Below are 22007 nucleotides of genomic sequence, written 5' to 3' on the forward strand. Positions count from 1 at the left end.
AAGCCCCAACCAGGTGCTCCATAAATGCCCATTTACAGTGCCATTGAATAAATGAATCACAACTGCTCCTCACTAGAAAGGAACAAGCCCAGAGCTCATGCCTATTAAAGCCCTGATACAATTTGCAATTTCAATTTGCAGTTGTATCAAGTTCCAGACTGAAGCCAGTGTTACGGTTCTGCAAAAGCATCCAAGTAGGTTTTAGCTTCTAGTTAAAACCACATACACCCAAGAGAACATCAAGAGTTATTACTTGAATAGACACCCTGTCCACATAAAAATGGTGAACATATACACTTTGTTCTTTGAAAATGTTCCCTTGAGTCTCTGCTGAGATGTTTTCATTTAGAAGGACAAAGGTTGATCAGCATGTCACCAACCAGACAGCAGAAACTGTATGTTTGGCAGCCACTTCCAGAGGGATACAGGCCTGCATTTCATTTCCTAACAGATTTCAGGGACCTAACTTGGTGGGAGAAGTACAATCTTACAGAGGAGGAAGGCTGAACAATACAAAACAGCAACAACAACAACAACAAAACAGCATCACACTTGATAGTGATACTGTTTCCACCAACACTGTCCAAATCTGCTCTGTAATTATACACTCAATGCCATTGTAAAATGGTAGCCGTTGGAATATAGTTATAGCAACCTAGAACATCACAGATGGAAGGAGTCTTAGGGGAATTGCTGTTAATATCTTTCATTACTGAGATGTGGATGTAACAGCTAAGAAACAAGTCCCATCTACTCGACTTATTAGAATATAGGAAAAAATTGAGGGAAAAATACTACATAAAGTGGCAGCATAATAGAGTAGACAAGCCATCAGTTCCAGGGGGCAGATCAGTCTGGATTCATCACCTGTATGGCTATAGGAAAGTCACTTAACCTCTTTGAGGCTCTTTTTTTTTTTTTTGCCTATAAAAAAATTCATTGCTATCTTTTTTGGAGGGTTTCAGTTAGGATTAAAGGCTCTGAGTTAGGAACATCTAGTACAATGCCTGAAAAAGTATGAGTCCTCAATAATTGATAGATATTATTATTATTGCAGTGGAAATACAGGGAATGTGAATCATGTTTGGAGTGGACTTTTGTCCTCTAGGGCTACAAAACAACCAAATCTTCGTATTTGGGAGGAACTCTGATGGAGAGGAGGAAGGTCCACCTTTCATTACGGAGGCCAGAAGGGGAGGGTTCTGTCAGTGAGAGAGTGGTCACCTGGTGGAACCCATTCAATCTGAGCTTCCACTGGGGCTCTGAACCTGGAGGTGACATGGCCCTACCCCTTACCTACCTGCATTCTGTCAGAGGATCCAGCTACAGAGGCCCCCTTGGTTCCTACATGCGATTCAAGCCTGATGTTTCTGGAAGCTCTCCAATATCCTCCAACAAATTCTTTTTTTTTTCGCTTCGGATAGGCAAAATTGATTTCTGTGACTTCTGACTAACAAGACACTCACTATAAATATAATTCGAATAAAGGCAGACCAGTCATTTCCAATCTAGTCCTTGTTTCTCCATTGCTAACAAACTTCATGCTATATCACTTTATCAGTTAAAACCATGGCTCAATTTTCTATGTTCATAGACAGAGCATAGATCTTTAAAACAGGGAAACTGTGGATAAACCACACTGTTTACTTTAATTCACAAAATGAAGCAATTATATTCACAAACCTAGACTGAGAGGCCTCTCTGTCTCCTCTGAGTTTGAAGGACCTGGGCTAAATGGCAGCAAAGGAGTGGGAGAACAGAAGCCTAGAATGTGCAGTCTCACTAAGTGAGCACTAATTACAAACGGAACAATCATCCAGTGCCGGCAGGACTTTGTGCTAAGCAGCCAGTGATTTTCCAATGTTTTTAAGTTGGAGGAAAATATATGACAGATGTGTTGGCTCTGGGAACAATAAAAACAGCTTCTTAAATCACCAAGAAGGGGAGGGAAAGAAAGTAATACAATACAGGATAAATCAGGAGGGAGTCGGCAGGACTGTCTGTTACGGTTGAGGGTAGCAAGCGAATGATGTATTCAGTAGCAGTAAACAAGCATGGGGTAAGAAGGCCTCGGACCACAAGACCAACCATCGTAGAAAACTGCCCTGAACCCCATCCTGAAGGAACATGATCTACAACTTGAGGAACACAAGAGGGATGAAACACTAACAAAAACTCAAATGGGGCAGTAATGTTAAAATACAGTTGACTCTGTGCATACTAAAGCAAAGGGATGAAAATAATGAATCAGCAAGCTGTCCCAAGTTCCACTAAGACAGTGCTTCTCAACATATAACGTACCTAAGAATGTCCTAGGGTTCTTGCTAAAAGTGCAGAGCTCTGGGCTTCTTGGTCAACAGGTGCTACAAGGCCAGACATGGCAGCTCATGCCTGTAATCCCAGCACATTGGAAGGCTGAGGTAGGCAGGTTACTTGAGCCTTGGAGTTTGAGACCAGCCTGGGCAACAAGGAAAAACACTATCTCTACTAAAAATACAAAAAATTAGCTGGGCATAATGGCACATGCCTGTAGTCCCAGCTACTCAGGAGGCTGAGATGAGAGGATCAATGTCTGGGAGATGAAGGCTGCAGTAAGCCGAGATCATGCCACTGCACTCCAGCCTGAGTGACACAGATTCTATCTAAAAAATAAAAAATAAAAATTTAAAAAGAGGTACTGGTATAGTAACTTTTATCTGGAACCTAAGAGTCTATATTTTTAACAAGTTAGAAGGTGGTTCTAATGCAGTTAGCATTACTCACTACTTTGTGTACAGTACTTTACTTTGTGTATAGTACTTTACACAAAGTAGTGAGTAATGCTAACCCTAACCCTAAAAGTCCAGTAAGGGTTTTTAGTTTCAACAGATACAATGCCAGGTCACATTGTTCCAGGATAATATGTTCAAGACTAAGATACCTGGCATTACAGCTTATGAATAATCAGTGGTGAATTGAACTCATTTATGAACATTCTAATATTCACTGTAGTCTTGTTTTTTGGTGATGTGTACAACCTAGTGGCAATAATAATGGTCATTATGTATTGAGTCTTCACTGTGGACCGGGCCCTGCTAAGTGCTTTGTATGCACTGAAAAGGTGACTCTTCAAAGCAATTCTTTGCAGTTGATTTTATTATTATCTGGGCTTTATAGACGAAGGAACTAATAAAGAAGATAAGAATCTTGAATATGACATGATGGTATAATGGTTAATTTTATATGTCAACTTGACTGGGTCACAAGATGCCCGGACATTTGGTCAAACACCAGTGTGGTGCTTCTGTAACAAATATCTAAACATGTGGAGTAATTTTGGAGCTGGGTAATGAATACAGTCTGAAAGAATTTTGAGATGTATGCTAGAATTATGGACATTAAACATAGATTCTGGTGAGGTCTTGAATCTATGTTTAATAGATTTATGTTTAAAGGAAATGAAGAACGTGTTATTGGAAGCTGGAGGAAAGGCAATATTTGTCATAAAATGGCAAAGAACCTTGTTGGCTTGTGTTCATGTTCTAATGTTTTGTGGAAGGTGGAACTTGTGAGTCATGAAATTGGATATTTAGCTGAGGAGGTTTCTAATCCAAGTGTTGAAGGAGTGACTTGGTTCCTCTTGACTGTTTATAGTAAAATGTGAAGAAAGAGATAAATTTAAGAAGAAATTGTTCAGCAAGAAGGAACCAGAATTTAAATATTTGAAAATTTCTCTGCCCCTCCATATTGCAAAAAGAAAGAAATAAAAGAAAACTTGTTCTGAAAAGAACACTAAGAGTATGGATGATCAACCATTTAATAAGAAATCATGTATACAGTTTCTCCATTTACTCAGCCATCTTAACAGGAGCCAGGAATAGAGATGAGATTATACCAGCAAAGACACTGCCAGTGTGAATGAACTAAAGGGGACAAAAAAGACACAACAAAATGCAGTAAGTCTGTCAGACTTCTTGGGTTTTACCTGATGGAATCATGGAGCTATCTGGTTGGAAACATGTGCTATCTTTCAATAAAAGGTAAAAAGGACCCCAGAGCCACAATTCAGACTTCATCAGGGCTGCCAATCCTATCACTGGTCCAGAGTGCACAGGCCAGGGGTGCAAAGCTGCCTCCACGTAAGTTTCAGATGGTTGGACCACAACTCTGCAGAAACATGTGTGGGGAGAGCTACCACAGAGAGCCAAAGAAATGAGGCTGCCCTGCTGACCTGTCGGGGAGATGCTGCCATCACACTGGGCCTGGAGGGTGGAGGAGCAAACCAAAGAGGATTATTCTCGAACCTTAAGGTCTAATGGGGCCAGGCTCAGTGACTCACACCTGTAATTCCAGCACTTTGAGAGGCCAAGGCAGGTGGATTGCTTGAGCTCAAGAGTTTGAGACCAGCCTGAGCAACATGGCAAGATTCTGTCTCTACCAAATATACAAAAACTTAGCCTGGCTTGGTGGTGTGTGCCTGTGGTCCCAGCTACTTGGGAGGCTGAGTTGAGAAGTTTACCTGAGCTCAACAGGCAGAAGCTGTAGTGAGCTGAGATCGCGCCACTGCACTCCAGGCTGGATGACAGTGAGACTCCATCTAAAAAAAGATTTAATGGTATTTGCCTTCCTACGTTTTACACTTGCTTAGGACCGCTCACCTCTTTCTTCCAACATTTCTCTTTTACAATAGGAATGTCAGTCCTATGCCTGTCCCACCATTGTATTTTGGAAACATACAACTTGTTTGGTTTCATAGTTTCACAAGTGGAGAGAAGTTTTTCCTCAGGATGAACTGTATATTGAGTCTCATCCATATGTGATTTACATTATACTGAGGTGCGACTTTGGACTTTAGAGATAATATTGCAAATCAGTTAAGACTTTTGTGGCTATTGGGGTGGAATTAATATATTTTATATGCAATAAGCGCATGAATTTGTGGGGCAAAAGGGATGCAATACTGTAGATTGAATATTTGTGTCCCCCCAACATTTATGTACCAAAGTCTTAACCTGTAATTTGAAGGTGTTAGAAGACAGGGTCTTTGAGAGTTAATTAGGGGTAGATAAGGTAATACGGGTGGGGCTCTCATGATGGGATTAGTGCCCTTAAAGGATGAAACACCAGAGAGCTTCTTCTCTGTCTCTGTCTCTCTCTCTCTCTTGCTTTCTCTTTCTCTCTCTCTCTTCCATGTAAGGACACAGCAATTTGGCAAGCCATCTGCAAGTCAGAAGAGAGCCCTCATTGGAGAACAAAACTGGCCAGTACCTTGATCTTGGACTTCCTAGCCTCCAGAACTGTGAGAAAACAAACTGTTGTTGTTTATGTCACTTAGTTCAGGGTATTTCATTATGACAGCCTGAGCAGATGAACCCACTCACCTAGGAAGTGGTAGGATTGAGATTTGAATTTGGAAGCCTTACTTGAGGATTTTTCACTTGACCAACTACACTAGTTTTAATAGTCCCTTTTCCCCACAAAGACTTCCAAAAAAGAAGGCTTGGTATCCCTCTTAGGGTATATTTTTGTCTCCAAAATTTCCCTTATACCAATGGATAAGAAAAAAAGTGACTTGATTTCAGGTTCCAGGTGCTTGGATTTATTCTTCTTCTTAAAATGTCTCTGAGTAGTGGGACAGAAATGTCTCCACCCTTCCCCTCATGAAGCTGTGTAGACAGGCCACAGAGGAAAAGAGCAACTGACTCTCTCATTTCTACATGACTTGACCATGTCACCAACACCTGTGTCAAAATGAAGTTTCACCAGATGCAGTCAGGCCTCCGCAGGGGCCGCTGAGCCGTAGTGTCTCCAGGAAGACCCGTTGATGACTCATACTCCAATCCACTCCTCAGACCACCATGCTGCTGGCCTTCTGTGGTCTGGTAAGAGCCAGAGCACTCGGAGACAAATGCAAATGCGTCTTTAGTATCTACATAAAGGTAACACATTTTGCAACAGCATTTCTGGTCTTTAGATTAACACGTACACTATGTCAGGTTCACAGGTAGTTTGGGCCCACGTTTGAGTCTTGGCAAAGAGTAGAGTAACAGGAACCCTGCTTCTTTCATATGAGTAGGAAAAGTGTTTTCCAAGGATGTTTGCTTGTGGATGTCTGGAAGCTTGCAAAGTGGGAAATGCTAAGGGGGAAACCAAGTCAAGGAAGTTCTCCTCACAGATATGGGGATCAGTATTTTGTGGAGACACAAGCATAGGGCACAATGGAAAAGGCATGGGGAGCCAGGGACTGTGAATATGGGGGTGCATCAACCTTGCACCAACTCCCAATCAGGAAGGTACATTATGAGACTGAGCAAGGCAGATAAAGCAAATTACAGCAACTAGAGCTGTCAGCCAAGGTGATCTTTGTAAATCCAAACCCAATCATGTCATTATCCTGCTTAAAGCCTTTCAAATGACTTCCATTGCATGAAGAATGCAGTTGGAAAGCCTTAGTGAGTCCTGTATAACCTGTGTCATGCACATTTCAAAGACCTTACTTGTGCCTCCCTTCTCGAGCTTCATCCCCTCCACTCCAGTGCCCTCTTGGTTACTGGAACATGTCAGTGTTTTTCTGCCTCATGGCCTTGACCCATGCTGCTTTTGTTTTTCAGATTGACCACTCATGCTCTTGGCTTATCCTTATCATTTTGGTCTCACCACAATTGCCCCATTCGAAATCCATCCCTTGCCTTTCTATTATTTTCTTTCCCAGCAGTCTGGTCTTAACTTCTTCAGTCCTTGTACATTATGAAATTACTATGCCCGCTCACATGTTTTTGCCTGTCCCGCATTTCAACTGCGAGGCCCATGAGCACAGGGACCACATCTGTCTTGGTGCCCCCTCGATATCCCCAGCATCTTACACATGCCTGGCACTTGGAAGGTGTTCAGTCAGTGTTTGAATGAATAAATGAAAGTCCCCTTGGCAAGAATTAAGCCGTCCTTGCCAGGACATTTGTGGTCGCCTGACACAGCAGTCAAAGGAGCCTGGAGAGCAACTCCTGCCTGACTTGCCGTCAGAGCTGACTTCCCTTTGACACTTTGGCCAGAGGCAAAGAGAAATGACAGAGGTGTTGCCATTCTCCAGCCCACAGCATGTGTCCATATGCTGGGCAGAGGGGTGCAAGTGAGGGCTGGGGACCAGCCTGTACTCCAAGGGCTGGCCAGGTGCCAGCCACCTCAATCCATGGGGAGATGCTTTTCTGGTTAGACTGCCAAGAGCTGAGAGCTTTTGGAAATTCACACAAAGACACAGCAGGGGCTATCCAAGACCCTGTCAGTAACTCAAGGGGGTTACAGACCAGAGAGCCAATGGCGAACCGGAAAAAACTGAATCGCAGCCCCAAGATGGCCGAGGTTTAAGGGTCAAGTGGCAGGTCCATCAGACTACAGAGGCAGGCTTTGGATCACAGAAAGACATCAACCAGAACCAAGACTAGAATCTCCTGGCAGGAGCAAGAGCAGGAAGTGGTGGCATTCAGATAAGATCTGCCCAGGTAGGGATTTGCTAGTCACTTTAATGCCATTTGGCTCTAATTAATTTAGAGGGAAAAGCAAACACCAGGGGAACCAGGTAACAAAACAAAGAAAAATAATCTTATCCGATTGATTTCTATATCCTCTGACTACCTCTGAAAAGTGTTTATCAACAATAACTTCCTTGTGAGAGGGAGTGGTTTCCATTTCTGGTCGGAGCAGCCACTTTGTAAGCTTGTTCGTACCCCCGCCCCTAGAAGCCCTGTGCAACTTGTCACCAAAGAATACCGTGAAAAATACTGAAGCCCTAATTCCTTCATATTCTTTTTCCTATGGCATACACATAGGCCTGGGTAAAATGAGATAGCACATACAAGTTGCTTTGCAAATTCGCAAAGACTCATGACAGACTTTAAATAATCTACCCCCAAAGGTAAACTAAGAGAATGAAGAAATGGAAAATGACATCGCCATTCATTTTAGTAGTAGGAGCTCTGTCCTGTCCCTTCAACCTTGTCACCAGCATGCTCTGAAAGTCAGATCAACAGCTCCCTTTTACAGATGGTCTATTGCATTTGCTATTATTATTGACATTGCAACCTGTTCCCTTTTCTCTCCCTCCCAGCAGCCGCCAGAGGATCGGCCAAATGGCCCTGAATGAGGAAATCCATTCAAGGCCATTTGTCTGTGGTTGTGTGTGTGTTCAGGTCTCCATCTCACACTCACTCCATCCTGACAAGTGCAGAAGGTGAAAACATTGCTAGTCAGCCTGTTTTCTGAAAGGGATCAGCCTGTTGCTGAAAGATTTATCATCAGGGAACTGCAGGGTAGGGGAAGGCCTTTACTTGAACCAGAATTGGTCATTCAGAGTTCATTCTGTAACTTGATCATTTATTTATATTTTATGCACCTTCTACCAAGGAAAGAGGGTGCATGTGGGACCATTACCTCATTGAAAGTAGTGTGGTCAAATAACTATCTCATTGAACAGCCTGTTAGAGAGGTAGTGTGCAGCTCATTTGACTGTTGCTGCTTTAACCCTTTGGGCTCTGCATGACTTCTGATGAGAAGAGGGGATTTCAGGTTTTGCCTTCTCTAGTCACATGCACTGCAAATGGGATCATGAGACACAGCTCTTGATTCCAGAAGACATATTCCATCCTCTACTCTCAGCCACTCATTGGAAGAGAACATGCTGGGTGAGAGGTGACAAAAAGCCTGGAAAAAAATGAAGGAGGGCTTGTAGGAAAAACAATTATTCTTGTAAATATTGATGGCCCATGTTCATGAGATCACATTCAGAGATGTGAAACCTATCAACGGCTAGGAAAGGTAGCCATAGCTTGGCACTGTTCTAAGATATAAATCATAGCAACATCTTCTATTTATCTAAGGCTTCAGTCATGTCAGAATGTGCTTATTTCAATTTCTCACTTAATCCATGGATATTTTTATTCTTACTGCACAGATGAGGCAATGGATATTTAATGAATAGTTTGCCCAAAGTCACAGTTAGAACTGGGATGCCTCCCATGTTTTTGGATGCTCAGACAAGAACTCTGTTCTCAAAGGTCTCTAAAACCACATTTAGAAGCAATTGAGGGCAGCAGGAAGTGATATCAGAAAAATCTGCATGCAACCCGCTCACCTCCTCCAAGAGTAAATAGACCCACCTCAAGGCTCCCTTGTTCACAATGACTCCTCTTCTGTGAAAATTGCTATTAGTAAATCGAATGCCCATAAAACCCATGTTTGAACCATCCAACCCTGGCCCTCAGCTTGCAGGACCCCTAGCCATGACTGATCCACAAAGGGTGGGACGGATATCTGATCCTGGTTTGGCCATTTAGATTGGAACTAGATGACACAGACTTGGTCATGGAGCTATGAAAGAATTGGCCATACGCTTTTTGCCGAACTCTCAGAAGCTACTCTTACTTCCAAGTCTTGTTTGGCATTCTCAGAAACTTCCTCTTCTTACTGAGGAAAGTGTAGAAGCTACTTGCATATGTGTGTTCATTCAACACATATTCTAAACCCAGTTCTTCTTTGCTTGCCTTCCTCTCTCCCTTGCATCTAAGGATAGCAATGCACTGTAACTCTGGCCAAGAAAATATAGGTAGAACTCTGTGGGCTGGAAGATGGGCTTCAAAAGAAAAAGGTAAAGGCATACTCTTCCCATTTCTCACTGACTAGAAAGCAGATGTTATGCCTGGAAAAGTAGCCACCATCTGGAAAACATTTTTTAAAGGCCACAGAACTGAAGGATCATGGAATCAAAGGATCAGCCCAGGACAACCTACCTCTAGTATTTGTATCATATACAGAAAAGAAAATACAACTATTGATTTAAGCTCCTGTGAATTGGGTATTCTGATATTTGCAAACAGAAGAGGAGGCTTCTTGCACTCAAAATGAATAGAATCTTGCACACCTCTTGAACATCATGAAATGGACTTAAATGATTTGAACATTTCAGCTGTGATATGGGACCCAAGGAAGTCATCCACATATAGAGATCTGAAGGAACACTCTGTACATGTGAGGAGGATGATCCTTGAGATTTCCACTTCCAAATCTTCCCTCTTTTATAGTGTAAAACAGGATGAAGAAATCTTGGTTACGCTTCTTTAGGTTTCTTGAAGGGAAATGTATAGAAAACCATGGGTAATGAAGGTTTTTGGAAAGACAGAAGATATGTGGAATATTTATAAAACTGATCAAACACTAGAGTCACCTCAGATTCTATTTGTTACTGATTCATTCTTTCATTCATTTATTCATTCACTTAGTCTATAACAAAGGTTTATTGACCAGGTGCATGAATATTCTGGTAATTAAGATTTATTTACTCTCAAAGAGATAGATCTTGGAGTAGATTTTCAATAAGTACTTCCTATAAAGTTGGATGAATATCTGGATAGTTGGGATATGTCTACATTTTACAGAGAAATGAAAAAAGTATTCATTATAGATAAGAATGAAAACTTGGCACACATAATCTACTTTCCTTAATTCACTTAGCATTTGTGCTTTCCCAAGAAGAGATTTCAGATAATTCATTTGGTACCAATCAGTGAGGGTGAAATGCTACTCTTGGTTACATGTAACATGTCATCTCAAAGGTGACTGGACTTCCACCTGCCCAGTCCTAGGTAGCTGTTTCTGGAGTGTTCATGTGACTGTATTGGTCATCTCAGGCTGCCATAACAAAATATAACAGACTGTGTGGCGTAAACAACAGAAATGTATTTTATCACAGTTCTTAATGCTGGAAGTCCTAGATCAAGATTTGGCGGGGATGGTTTCTGCCGAGGGCTCTTTTCTTGACTTGTGGATGGTCAACTTCTTTTTGTGTCTTCATATGATGGAGAGAGCAAGTTCTGGCATTTTTTTCTCTTTCTATAAGGGCATCAGTCCTATCAGATTACACCCTCACACTTTTGACCTTATTTAACCTTTATCACCTCCTCATAGGTCCAATTTCCAGTACAGTCATGTTGGAGGGTTATGACTCCAACATTTGAATTTGGAGGAATATAAGCATTCAGTCTATAATAATGGCTGATTCTTCCTGCTTTGGTAGTAGGGTAGATGTCACTCAAAGGGCACTCTATGTGAACAACACCACAAGATCATAAAGAAAAATAGTCACTTTTCTTTGAAGGTGGCTCTTTAGGCACTATGGACTTTTACTTCCAACATCCTTGGTATGTGGACAAAAATAAACCATCTTGAGCATGCAGTAGCCAGAATTCTTTCTCTGCAAATACTGGACTCATTGACTTCAAGCAAATGTCATAGGTAATCCATTAGCAGCTAACTATGAGCAATGACTATTAGCCCATACAGAATTGATTTCAATTTATCTGCCTCCAATGCCAGGAAACGCATAGGTAAGATCATGGAGAGCCACTACTGGGGGATGAAAGAGAGAGGAGCTCTAGAAGGAAAACAAAACACTGTCTTGGGTCATATGCTTTGGTGTCACATATATAAATAAAATATAGGGGCTATTAGAAATGATTTTGTGATTGAAGTAAAGCTCAGATATTTGTAGTTTCATTTAACTGAAGAAGAAATAAAAAAGAAATGAATATGCCAAAATTATAGGAAAGTTCTGTGACGAAAACAGAGTTTCCCATGCCCAAACCCACTGGCTTTAGCCACTGCCAGGATTCATGCACCACAGTCCTATCCATGGGAGGCTTTGGTCCAAGGACAAACCTTTCCTACTTAATTAGCTCTCTGATAGCTCAGACGTGCTTTCAACAGTGTTAGCTACTGCTCAGAGTCCCTTCCCCTAGATTTTCCTATATGTTAAAGACAATACAGCTGGAAAAGAGAGACACTAAAACTTTTGACATCAAAATTCAGATTGACATAAGCCAAAAGTCCCCAGGGAAGGATAATAAAAAAGTAAGAATTGCATATTTCCACATCTGTTTTCAATGAGACTTACGTCAAATAATTTTATTATTTGACAAAAGCAATTCAAAGAATTGCTTTTTTTTTCAGAATGCCTTGAAAATGTCATTAAAATTTACCTATCAGCACACACACAGAACATACCACCTGTTTAGAGTGTTAGATCAAATGAGAAAACAGGGGCTTAGGCCTCATGAGTAGGAAGAGACTTGACCTGCTGCAGAGGAGGAGAGGCAATGTTATTTCTAAGCATTCCTGTTTCCACCAACCTGGGGCAAGCAATCTATTTTCAGCTTGACACCAATCAGGAAATGGCTCTGCTAAAATACCCTCCCTGTTAATACAAATGAGACATATCTCCGGAAAAGCAGAGAATGCCAACATGGATCTGAGTGCTCAGATGAGAGAGGCCATTCCTGGGTTAGTAAGTGAAAAGCTAGAGTTATTTTACAGAACACAAGTGAGAAAGCAAACCTGCAGGAGCAAGTTTCTAGATGGTAATTTGGTAATTACATTACAGTTAGAAAGTCTTACAGAAAGTCTATGGCAGTGCAAACCCTTTGGTCCAGTAACTTTACTCCTTTGAAATTATCCTAAGGATACGTAGGCAAGGATGCTTATTTTGGGAGGTAGCCCTAGATAAATCTCTTGTGTTACAACACACCTTGCTGGATATGGCAAGAATGTACCATCCTTTACCACTTTACCAAGGCCATTTCCCAGGCAGGTGCTTATAGCAAGCAACCCTGGAGGATGAGGTCATGTCTCCTACCGAGACAAAGAGCAAGCTTGCTTACCATTTACAAAGCGGAAGTATATTCCCTAAGCTCAGTATTCCTCAGTTGCAATGCAAACCCACTGTGTGCAAAGCGTCCCTCTGGGCCCATTGAATCACGCCTGTGGAATCTGGAAGCAAAGGGAACCGATGTACATTCTGATATTCATGCTATCTGTAGTGCTGTAGTAATAAGGCCCTTTGTCTATGACCCAGCATCTTGTGTCTTCTACCAACACCCATGAAACAGCAGCAGATTTACTTTTTAGCTGGCAAGGATGGTAAAATCAAATCCCAGACCTGACAGCTATGTTGATTGTTTTGTAAAAACAAGGACATTAACTGTCATCGAAGGAGAAATTGGCTAAATTAATTGTGGTACATAGATACACAAGGTATGGAACAGACATTTAGAATGGCTTCAGGATGTATATTTATTGACACGGAAATAAAATAACAACATATTTTTGAGTGAAAACCCAGCTAAAAAAGAAACATATAGATATACCACTTTTATATAAACACATAAACATTTCACAGGTGTATATATATAAAATTTATGCATGGTCCTATACCAAAAAAAAAAAAAAAAAAAGTTAACCAGAGCTTTCTCTAGGTGGTGGACTCATAAATGAGTTCTATTTACTTTTTCATCTATGAGGTCTCTTATTTCTCAAGGTAAACATGAATTAGTAAAAATTAATTATATTAATTGACAAAGAACTGCTAGAAAAAGAGCATATGACAAAATCCTTGTACTTGAAACAAACTGTGAAGAACTGCTCTGCAAATACAGAGGGAGCTGCAAACAGAAGTGAGGTTCCTGATGGGACACAGCTCTGCCTGTAGCACTGACGACAACCCACAGAACGTGAAAGAGAAGAAATAATGGAAATACCCATCTTAGACGCGATCCTTTCAGAACAACCGAAGATCAGACTCAGAACCTAACTTTTAGAATCTGAGGTGCAAATTATGTCTGGTGTCTTAATGAATAAACACTGTCACTCAGTGTCTGTGAGTTATCCAGTGCCACAAGTCACCCAGGAAGCCTGAGACTCAGCCCTCAATCCCTGACTCACCTCTGCATAAACCCCTTTTAAATCTCTTGTGCTTATTCCTTCCAGTGCATTTCACTGCTCTGGCTTGAATCTAGGTTCTCATCATCATTTTCCTGGATATTAGAATATTCTTTGAGCTGCTCTGTCTCCACTTCACATGCTGATATAGTTTGGAAGTCCCCTCCAGATCTCATGTGGAAATGTCAGTGTTGGAGGAGGTGTCTGCTGGGAGGTGACTGGATCATGGGGACAGATGAATGGCTTAGCACTGTCCTCTTCATGCTGAGTGGGTTCACATGAGACCTGGTTGTGCACATCGCCCTCTCTTGCTCCCGTTCTCGCGATGTGATATGCCCGCTTCCACTTCACCTTCTGCATGAGTGAAAGCTCCCTGAGGTATCCCCAGAAGCCAAGCAGATATTGGTGCTATGCTTATACAGCCTGCAGAGCTATGAGCCAATTAAACCTCCTTTTTAAAAAAATAAATTACCCAGTCTCAGGTATTCCTTTATAGCAACACAAGAATAATCCAACACACACTCCTTTAACCCTGCCACCTGATTTTTTTAAAAACATAAGTCAGAGTGTTGCTTCTTTGCTTAAAATGCTTCAGTTTCTCCCAAATACCTATAAGGTGTCCCAGCACATAAGGTCCACCTGCTGGCCTCACTAAACTTTCTTGTTGTCCCCCTTGTCCTTCTCCCCAGACTCATTTCTTTTGATTTCTTGCATCTCCTTTATGGAATGTCCCCACTCCTACCCTGCCAGGCAAATGCTCCTGTCAAGATTCACATCCTCCAGGAAGGGTTTCATAACAGTCTCCCCAAGTTGAATTCCTTCTTTGGAGTCTCAACTGTATCATATTCAAGTTCACCAAAAACACTTACCACCCTTTGCTTTTGTATTTCTCAGAACTTTCCTATTTGATTGTGAACACATGAGGTCAGGAGCCACATCTTATTTATATTTACATTATCAACATCTAGTCCTGTACTTGGCATCCAAAAGAAAATCTATACCTGAATGAAAAAATATATAGTTAAAACCATAGAGTCTGGCAGGTGCAGCGGCTCATGCCTGTAGTTCCAGCATTTTGAGAGGCCAAGACAGACGGATCACTTGAGGTCAGAAGTTCAAGACCAGCCTGGCTAACATGGCAAAACCTTGTCTCTACTAAAAATACAAAAATTAGCTGGGCATGGTGGCAGGTGCCTGTAATCCCACCTACTCGGGAGGCTGAGGCAGGAGAATCACTTGAACCCAGGAGGCAGAGATTGCAGTGAGCTGACATCTTGTCACTGCATTCCAGCCTGGGCCACAGAGCAAGACTCTGTCTCAAAAAGAAGAAAAATAAAACCATAGAGCCCGAGTACAAACACACTCAATAAACCTTCTTAATTCTGAGAAGTTCCCAATTAAAAAGCCTCCTTGCGATGGACTCTCAATGTATTGCCATCAATATTTTGCTGCCCAGAAAGAAATAAATTAGGTGATTTTTACCTGCAAAGAATGTTGCTTTAGACGTTTTTGTTTCTGTTGGACACAGAGCAGTCTCCCCCTCCTGCCACCCTGGAAATGTTAGCATCACTGGGACAAAAGCCAACAGGAAAAACTAACACCATAACAGGATAATATGCTTTATCAGATTATCCTGTGGAACTAAGCATACTAAGAGATACTTTAAACCTTTTCTGTAATTTATTCAAAAAACATTCAAGGACAGAAATAAATGTCAACTCAGATGAACCAAAGCAGATGTAGAAAACAAACAAAAGCCGTGACCAGACATAAAAACTGACCCAATAGGATGTGGGCCTGAAACTGGAAATCAAGTTTCTAAGTTCTATTTAAAATACAACCGTTGAAGGCTGGGTGCCCCCGCTCATGCCTATAATTCCAGCACTTTGGGAAGCTGGGGTGGAAGAATAGTTTGAGGCCAGGAGTTCAAGATCAGCCTGGACAACATGGTGGGACCCCCGTCTGTACAAAAATTAAAAAAAAAAAAAAAATAGCCAGGCATGGTATAGTCCTAGTTACTCATGAGGCAAAGGCAAGAGGATCCCTTGAGTCTGGGAGGTCGAGGCTGCAGTGAGCTGTGATTGTGTCACTGCACTCCAGGCTGGGCAACAGAGCAACACTCTGTCTCTAAATAAATAAATACACACATACATAAAATGCATCAGTTGGAATAGGCCTCTAAAATACAGACCACATGTAAATCTGAAATAATCTTTATTTCATCAGTGTGATCCTGTGATCCCTTATCGTAAGCAGAGTATAATACAGTGTTTCCAGAAAGGGTTTGAAAGGTCAAGACAGAGCATGTAACATGAGGACTGATAAGCCATTTCTAACATGATGATTTTTGCCAAGAAAGGCTCTGGAACAATCAGAAGCAGTGGAGTTTAAAGAACTATCTCTTAAGTGAGGATCAGGACAAACATCTTTGCCATTACAGGTTCTTTCTCTCCCTGACACCCACAGTGCCCTGAGTTGGCCTCATGGGGCCGGGTGGAGCAGGAGCTGGAATAAGAGTAGAGCCTCAGGGACTTCTGGGTGGGACTAGGGTCTCTGGGAGCTGCTCAGGATCCACTTGGCTACAGGTAGGCCTTCTGGATGCTCACGCCACAGGGGCTTGTGAGGAGGGGACTTCCACCTCAGGTCTGTGGGGTCTGGGTGCCACGTGGAGGAAGAGTTGGCCCACGTACTGCAGCAGCTCAGCCACAGCCCTCCACGGATGTGCCTTGTCACTTACTGGAGCGTTTGCTTCAGAGATCGCTTCTGTGCCCCAGCCTGGGTTACTCCTCTTGTCTTGGTGAACATTAAGCCCTGTATCCTTTCTCTACCTTTACCCAGCCATGCCTTTTGGTCCTGAGATCAGCAGCACTTATTTTCCTGTAAGCTGTGGAGAATTTCATTTTGTTTTTTGATGTCTCTTCTAGAGGCTTCAGGAGCTGAACCTCACCTTGGAGGTGGTTGATCACAGGTTGGGCACTAATAATGTACAGTCATTGCACTGCGTTAGTTTCTTGGCTATCCAGGGCTGGACCCATCCACCGAATTATATATAGGGAGGCAGCATCCTCAGCTGGTCATAGTTTGCTGTGTCCACGCCAGTTAGAGTTAGGCCCTAACAATAAAATGAGGCTGTGCTGGAAGCAGCCCTCTTCACAGCAGACTCGGCAGATGCGGTTCCATTGTTCGGTTTCACGTTATGGGCAGATGAAGAAGGGGTTTGGTGTATGACCTGATCCATGGGTGTTGTAAATTATTTGTTGTAAAAAGATTTGTTTTATAAACATTTCAAATATATCTAGATTGCCTCATCCTATTTTATTCTTTTCTAGTTTTACAGAAACATGCAAATAAGACTTAAAGCTGTGGACAAGAAGAGGAATTGCTTCCAAACCTCATCAGGTCCACTGCTCATACAATGAGTGTGTTTTTCATTGGAAATTTTCTTAGGTTCATGAAAGAAGAAAAGAAAAAATGGGGGGGTACATAGAAAGGTATTAAATAGCATGTGTTATTAAAATTATGATCCACAGGTTAGAAATAAGCATTACGTTCAGTTTTTCTATATCCATTGATTCCAGTCTTAGACCCTATATTAGAGAAGAAATAGTGGGAGTGGGTTCTTGTGGTTATTGTATGTATTTCTATACAAGAATTCATTGTGTTTTATTTCCAGAAGTTCCCATAATTTGAGAGAGGATATTCAATGCTATGTAGCCAGAATTTATACAAGTACTTTTTCAACTTCAGTTTGATTGAGGGTGAGGGTGTGTGAGATTGGGAAGCAGGAAGGAGGTTATTTTATTTTAATTGCTTGGGTGTGGGAGGATCTGGTTATCAGTTTCCTATGAAATGCACTCTATTCTGAGGGATTGGGTACTTATCTTATTAAATGGAGATTCTGTGATTTTTTTCATTACTTACACATGAACTTGGTGACTTGTAATAACACTTCATGGTTCCAATCTCAACTTGCTCTTTTCCAGCTATGACAAGGATAACATCCCTGCCTCTGGGAGCCTGGCAGCACCTTTTCCATACTGGTGAGATTGCACTCTGGCTTGTGCAGAAGAGGAGGCTACTGGATAGCACAAGACTCTGTGGTGATGGAAGAGAGAGCACAGGGTGAGTCCTTTCTCACCCATTTGGGTAACAAAACAAAGAACCTGAGAAACACCTAAGTTGTGCTTTACAAACTCGAACTCAGAGAAGGATGAGCTTGGAAATGCCCAGGGTTCCATGATAGTAAGTATCAAATTTTTCAAAAGATGTAAGAAAAGAAAAATGAGGTCTGATGCATCCACAAGCACAGCTTTCTGGATAGTGCACAAGAAGCTAAGATACACGTCTGGATTCATTGAAATAACCTACAGAACAGTTTCACATATTTCCTTTTCTCCATTTCTTTCAGCTCTTTCAACCAAACCATGAGTCATTTTCCGATGTGGCAGTCTATTCCTCTATGTTTAAGTCATTTTAGGCAATTTGTAAACACAAGTATGAAGTTTCTATTGGTCTAGCTTGAATAGAAGCATTAACGGTATGCTTAACCTTTAGACAACTCTTTTGTGGAGGCTGGACATGAGATGGCTTAATATTGCCTTTTCAGTGGGGACATGGAAGACCAGTGGTGTGATGAGGTGGTTGAAGGCAGATATGTTGTCCTGAACCAGATATCTCAACCACAGCATAGGGACCTGCCAAAACCAATTTAACAGGTGAGCAGCTGTCACTCGCCTCCCACCGCCTCAGAGTTAGGCTCTGAGCATGAACGCAGACAACTTTTCTCGTAGGAATTTATTCCCAGCATATCAACAAGAAAGTCTCCTTAAGAGAGTCTTTAACTTCTTAAATACAAAAGAGGACAGTCCATTACCAGAAAGAAAACATTACTATTATATAACTCATGCATGTCCAGAGGATGTTACCCAACAGCTTTGTTTTCTATTTTTCCATCAATGCAAAATCTTTCTCAGGAGCCCTCTCCTCCGCTCTCCCTTCACAATCTCTGGGTCCTGCTTATCTTCTCCCAGAACCCTGGCTCTCAATCTGTTGTTCCATTTAGTTTTACCATCTGTAAAGGTTCTGCGAAATCCACAGGGTCCTGTTTGCTTTGAAACTAGCTTTAGGTTCTTCAAAACTCAAACATGTTCAACCTTCGTCTTACGAATAGTGCCCACTTTTTATTGCATGATTGTGATGGCCTATGCAGTACCATGCAAATAGAGGTACTTATTTTTTTTTAAAAAAGGCTTCTGTGTAAAACAGTGGTGGGGCAAAAAAGAAGAGAGTGACAATGTGGGGGAAATGCCCCGAAACCTGCGTTGTGATATTTGAAACTAGGCCATTACAATGACTGAATTCTTACCATTTTTTAGATTTTCAACCAACAGTCTTCTTTCATTCATAATATCAGCATATTAACAAAGTGCAGCTAATGTAAATAACTCTCATTTTCCATTGTCCATTTTAAAACAAAGAGGTTATTCTCTGACAGTAGATGCATAGATTGTATGTTCTACATCAGTTTTGGTTTTGTTTTCCAAATTGTCTGTTTTGTCTGTCAGAGGTAGAATTGCCAAATCTCTGAAACTTAAATCAACCCAAAGACAAAAGTATGTTTTATTTTGTTTCATTTGTGTTAGTATGAATATATAATACTTTAAAAGAAACATCATACACAACCCGATTAATATGAATTCATAATGTTGATATTAGAAATAGGCCAATAATCATTCTAAAGTGAAACCATTTTTATTTTGAAAATTACCAAACATTTTCTACTTTTTAAGTTATTGTTAATATATAACTCTGCCTTTTTTTTTTTCAGAGTAATTGATGAAGGTAAGACTAAAACAAATGTATTAATGGAGAAAGGAAAAAAGAAAGAAAGAAAAGAAGCAGGTGATACAAGGATGCAAATACACAGGCCCATATAGGCTTACATTGTTGCAAACATAGTTAAATTTGGCTCTTCGCCCCCCCCACCGGCAGTCAAAGCAAAAGAGGGGAGATGTGGTCAGTTGCATAGTTCTTATTATTAGATGAGAAGAAACATACTAGTTCCTCAGGGGAAGCAGACGTATTTTTCTTGTACTAATTTCTCAAGGAAATCAGGCTGGTGGGGCCTCATATGGAAAATGCTGAGTGATGTCATACACACTAAACTTAACTGGAGTCCTACAAGCAAGGCTAGCGTCTCCTCCTTAGAAACCAAGGGCACAATCTTAAAATGCAATCCAGTTTAGGCAATTTGTAAACCCAAGTATGAAGCTTCTATCCGTCTAACTTGGGTAGAAGCATTAACAGAGTGCTTAACCTTTAGACAACTCTTTTGTGAAGGCTGGACAGTAGACAGCTTAATATTGCCTTGTTAGTGGAGACAAGGAAGGCCAGTGTTGTGATGAGGTAGTTGAAGGTTGATATGTTGTCCTGAACCAGGTATCTCAACCACAGCATATGGATCTGCCAAAAACAATTTAACAGGTGAGCAGTTGTTACTCTCCTACCAACACCCCACAGAGTTAGGATCTGAGTGTGAATGCAGACAACTCTTCTAATAGAAATGTATTCCCAGTATATCAATAAAGAATTAAGTATTCACCTTCTGCAAACAGAATATTTACTTGGGGCCCATTTAGCTAGGATCATTCCCATGAAGTCACATGACTAAGACTGGAAAACGTGGCAAAGCATCCTCACTCAGTGGTGCATACCATTGGCTACTTTTCACTATGTGAGCTTTGCAAAGTGATGTTACTGAGACCCACCCAGACGGATCCAAGTGCCTATGACATTTGAGGCACTTGCCTGGACTGTGCTTTCCAGAATCTGGGTCTCAGAGACTTGTCTCTTGCTGATCAATACAGTCAATCTAACATCCCCACAAAGATGGAGTGTATTTCTGATTTTTTGATGCAAATCAGATGTTCAAAATTAAGTTTAAATTTTAGCAAGTTCCTTTCTGTTTCCCCTTATATACTCTCTCTTTGATCTAAGTGGGGCTTTCTCTCTCCCCAGAAAGACCTTCCCAATCAAGAGCCACATAGGCAAGATCCAAGTTTATTCAAGCATAGCAAGACAAATCTGTCTCAATGTATAAATGATTCATTGATACAAAATGAATAGAGAAGTCCTTCTTCAGCAACGATTAATAGGACATTTTGGTATCTTCATGACATCAAGAAATACTATGTAGAATGTGAAAGTCTTTCTGATACTCCTAAATACCAATGTTCAATTTAACATTCACTGGGCTGGGAGACATCAGTTCAAGGGTTAATGTGAAGGAAAAACAATTGCTTTGACAAGTCCAGGATATCCCTTCTGACGATGGTCTTAATTAAGATGGGTGAGTAAGTCAGCCTCACATAAATGCGTCTAAACCTGTATCTGACATCTCTTCAAAGGATCAAAATACTGAACAGCATGAAATATGGCGGTTTGACCTCTCTTATTTTTAACTTCTATCTTGATGATTTGCAGCTACTTCTAGATATAGAGGCACATCTTCTGCCAGAAACAACGAAGAGAATGAGTACATGCTGATGACTGTATACAAGCAGAATAAATCATACTAGGATATCGATATATGTAAGCAATATTTCCCCATATTTATGCCATAGAATACCATTTGTCATTATTAAATTTTGTATGCAAATTCATTTGGAAAGGAGTGTTCCATTTAATTTAACACAGCTTTCTTAAGAGAAACACAAAAACATTCTTCCCAGTACAAATTGGCTCCAGGTAAGGCATAAAAGTATATCCTGCTGTTCAGGTTACAGAGTCAATTATTTTCATTCATAAAGCAGAGAATGAGCGGATGTTTAAAATGTATCCAATTGGAGTTTAATACCCAAGTAGATAATGCATTTGCTATATTGAAAAGAGCAAAAATTGGGAATAGTAAAAATCAATGAAGAAATCTATCTCCGTCTCATTAGGAAGCTGAATTGGGATAGGACATGTTTTTGTTCAGTGGGCCAAGGAACTTGGTGACAGTCTCCCCTTGGGCAGCCCACAGTATCTTTACATTCACCAGAAGTATCTCTCATTTCTGGGTACAAAAAAAATCAACATTCTTGAAAAGAATAAGCATAATACATACATGTGGGAATAATTCAAATAATAACTAGGTAAATTTTGAAATGATATAACTTGGAAGAGACAACATGTGAAAGCACAGGGCTCGGGCAACATAATAATGTTTCTTTGTTTATATGCAATTCCCAGAAAAAGATGTAGTTGATGCTTAAAATACAATCTCTTTG

The 22007-nt window shown here is 41.0% G+C and overlaps 1 long non-coding RNA gene across 1 annotated transcript; it reads left to right on the forward strand.

The window, feature by feature from the left end:
- The first annotated feature begins 5354 nt into the window (after window positions 1-5354).
- LOC105513586 lies at window positions 5355-20342 on the forward strand. The gene is made up of 3 exons (XR_001002053.1): window positions 5355-5918; window positions 17067-17136; window positions 17721-20342. It is a non-coding gene; the product is annotated as an uncharacterized LOC105513586 (long non-coding RNA).
- The last annotated feature ends 1665 nt before the right edge of the window (window positions 20343-22007 follow it).

Source organism: Colobus angolensis, unplaced genomic scaffold (genome assembly GCF_000951035.1).
Source record: "Colobus angolensis palliatus isolate OR3802 unplaced genomic scaffold, Cang.pa_1.0 Scaffold232, whole genome shotgun sequence".
Lineage (NCBI taxonomy): Eukaryota > Metazoa > Chordata > Mammalia > Primates > Cercopithecidae > Colobus > Colobus angolensis.